General features: G+C 40.4%; 1 non-coding gene across 1 annotated transcript; it reads right to left on the reverse strand.

Annotated features, from left to right (window-relative positions):
- Nucleotides 1-283: 283 nt before the first annotated feature.
- trnat-cgu lies at nt 284-355 on the reverse strand. Its single transcript has one exon. It is a non-coding gene; the product is annotated as a tRNA-Thr (tRNA).
- Between the last annotated feature and the right edge of the window lie 3,424 nt (nt 356-3,779).

Raw genomic sequence — 3,779 nt, forward strand, 5'->3', positions numbered from 1 at the left:
CCTTATCAAGTCTTCAAGATGTCTCAAAGTGCTTCACAGTAAATACTGTAAAGCGAATTAACTATTTTGTGGGCGAATTGACTATTTTGTGGGTGAAATGCAACAGCCAATTTCGCACAGCACTTTATCACAAACAGTTGTGGATTGAACGACCAATTTATTATTATTTTCTTTGAATCAATTATTCCCCTGGAAAAGCGATCCGATGATCGACTAACAGCTGGTTTCCTACTTACTGCTAGGTAAACAGAGGCGTGTGGAGTAAGGAAACTTGCCCAACGTTTCATCCTGCTGAGAATCGAACTCAGGTCTCCCACTTACGAGGCGAGTGCTCTAACCACTGAGCTACAGGACTCCACACTCAATTGGTGTTATTCAAGAAATATTTCAGAGGGAACTGATAACTACCCTGTTATCTGAAACAAATCATCATTTGTACAAGACTTATTGGACATTGTAATGGTAATCACGACTTTTTGGACACCTTGTATCAGAACCATTAGAATAGCAACTGGGACACTAGCTTGCATGAGGGATGCTACATAAATGTAAGTTATTATTGTTGACTAAGGGATCTAAAAGAGAATTTAGGAGGAACCACTTCACACAGTGGAACTCATTGCCTGAAGTGGAGGTTGAATTGGATAGTGTAGATACATTCAATAGGAAGCCAGAAGAGGGGAATGGAAGGGTATGAGAGGGAGTAAGGAATGAGTGGAGACTTATGTGGAGTATAAACACTGTCATGGGCTGGTTGGGCTGAGTGGCCTGTTTCTGTGTTGTATATTCTTTATTAATCTTTGTCGATTCTGCGTTACTTGCGTTCAATTTTGTACTGTTAATGGAAGGACATCTGTGCTTTAAGCTGTATTGAATGCCTTCAGTAGCCCAATTATTTCAAGAGTGTTACCACTTTCAGTTGCACCCAATATCTCTCAAGTCTGTTGCAATGTGTGCTGCTTTCTCGTAGGTACTAAAGAAGGATAGTCAACAATGGGAACAGGTTGCCAGGAAAGGTGGTAGTGGAGTCCTGTAGCTCAGTGGTTAGAGCACTCGTTTTGCAAGCGAGAGACCTGAGTTGAATTCCGGGCAGGGCGAAACCTTGGGCAAGTTTCTTTACTCCACACGCCTAATAATAATCCCTCCAAAAAACCAAAACAATAATAAATTGGTTATTTTCAATCCATATGACTGTTTGTGGGACATTGCTGTGCGCTGCCGTGTTCGCCCACAAGTATACAGTCAATTCACTTTACAGTGTGTTCTGTGAAGCGCTTTGGGACGTCCTCCTGACGTGAAAAGCGCTATATCAAATGCAAGGATTATTATTATTATTATTAGATGCCAGGACATTTAAAAAGCAGTTTGATGCTGTGATGGGAGAATGGTAAGGTGGGTGCTCTGGAGGGATGAGATTGGACAAGTTGTGTAGGGCCTCCTTCATGTGAACTGATCTTGTTATCTGGGGATAAGGTTATAGACCCCCATGGCTGACAATTTTCTAACCAGGATTATGTTTCTCAGTCTCATATACAAACAGTATATGTGACGATATCAGCAATCTGACCAGTTTAAGCACTCTGGGACGCTATCCTCCGTGGAGGGTGCTATATAAACGCAAGTTGTTGTTGTTGTTTTGCTTTCCAAGCATAATTTAATTACTAGTATTTATTGATACAGCTCAGGAAATAAAGGACGAGTTAGAAGAAATAAAATGAAATCAAACGGAACGTTGCCAATACCAAAGTGTGATTTCCGACGCATTGGTAATTGAAACAAGGTCTCTCTGTGTCTCTGAAGACCAGCTGTCAGAAGTTCTGTTCTTTGTTCTTCTTGTGTTGTTTCTCTCCCTCACATATAAGCGCCTACATTGACTCCCACGTTTCTCCCACAAAATACACAATCACTACACTTTGCAATATAATCTGTGAATATACTTTGAGATGTCTCAAAGACACAATAAGGCACTGTATCAAACACAAGGATTATTATTATTACATAGCCTAGTTTGCAGCCTGCAAACTCTACATTTGTACTTTGAACTTTAATGAATCATTCAAAGACAGTCCAGTGAACGGCAATACAATATACATTTATATCGCTCTTTTCACATAGGGAGAATGTGTTAAAGCCTTACGTTTATAAGTTGATGGAAAGAGAGAGGAGGAACATCAACACTGGAGGATTGAATACCCAAGCTATTGCGTCAGCCTGGCTCATTCGCCTACAAATACGCAGTCATCCCAACTTATAATAATATTCATAATAATAATCCTTGCATTTGATATAGCGTCTTACTATGTCTTCAAGATGTCTCAAAGCGCTTCACAGAATATACTCTGAAGTGCTTTGGGATGCCATCCCAATGTGAAAGGCACTCTACCACACATAAGGATTATTCCTCTTATTATAATTATTATTTTTCCATTTCAACCTTAAATTGCTTCTTAAATTAATTTGGTATCCTTGCCTTGATTACCCTAATGATAAACCATTCCCTCGGTGTTAACAAATACTTCTTGGTGGCTATTCTAATATTGTCCTTCACAGACCTGAACTTATGAACTATTGACTCCTTCCAGTGCATTCTGTGGTTGCAGTCTGAAAGGATTGGGAAATACAATTTGATCCATCAAGTGTGCTGGGACATGATAAGGCCACTCTTACACAGTTCCTGGGAATTGTGCAACTTGATTCCTTCAGTAAGAACATGCTTGTCTGTAACGGCTGATTCTCTGGGCAGCAGTTAGCTTCCTACGCTGTTCAAGCGACTCGTGCATTTAATAAAACATTACTAGCTCCTGTCTCGCTGGGATCATTACACTCCGGTTAATCAGCACTCAGAACAGCAGCGGGTCTTTGTACTATTAAACCTGATTAGCATTTGATGGAGTTTAATTAGCAGCTATTTGAGACTGAGATTATATAACTAAGTGTCACTGACTCAAAAAACTACCTAACTACTTGTAGGGGGCTTGTTATATTCCATCAGCTCTCTTTGAATGTCCAAACTATGCTTCAGGATTTATTGTGTCAAGTTCTCAATGTGAGCTCTTCCCTGACCTGCCTTCAGCTGGGTCCAGATGCAAGTGCGTCTGTGTTTTCATAGATTTCATCAGACAGTGGCAGCCACAAATGGCTGACAGCAGTTTTCTCCATTCAAACCTCTGTTCAACTTGTCTCCGGTGCCGAATCCTTCCAGAGGGCTATGTGCTGTAAACAATGGAGCAGCGTTGTATTGTTTCAAACTCAAGATCTTCACCTCTTGCCCCTCTGTGATTTCCTGAAACCTCACGACCTGGACATTCCCTTTGCTCATTAAGCACTGCTTTATGTCTCTTGTCAAGTCCACCTCACTGTCAGTTGGTGAATGAGTTTTCACCCATTCTGCTCCAACTCTCTGCCAATTTGTAAGCTATTTCACTACAAAACACACAAGCCATTATGTTTTACAGTATAGCCTGTGAAGCACTTTGGGATGTGAAAAGCACTGTACCAAATGTGAAGATCATTTAATTGGGATTATCTTAAATTGACACTCTTTTGTTCTGCACTACTGTTACTCTAACAACCTCTTGCTGTCATTATATACATTATTTTGACTCACTACCTTCTTATAATAATAATCCTTGTATTTGATGTAACGCCATATCACGTATTCGAGACGTCTCAAAGCTCTTCACAGAATATACTGCACAGTGAGTTGACTGTATATTTGGGGGCAAAGGGTACTTGTAAAGCATATGGGTTGACCCTAGCTTCTCCATTTCTTTCCTTCT

The sequence above is a fragment of the Callorhinchus milii genome, unplaced genomic scaffold (genome assembly GCF_018977255.1).
Source record: "Callorhinchus milii isolate IMCB2004 unplaced genomic scaffold, IMCB_Cmil_1.0 Scaffold1, whole genome shotgun sequence".
NCBI lineage: Eukaryota > Metazoa > Chordata > Chondrichthyes > Chimaeriformes > Callorhinchidae > Callorhinchus > Callorhinchus milii.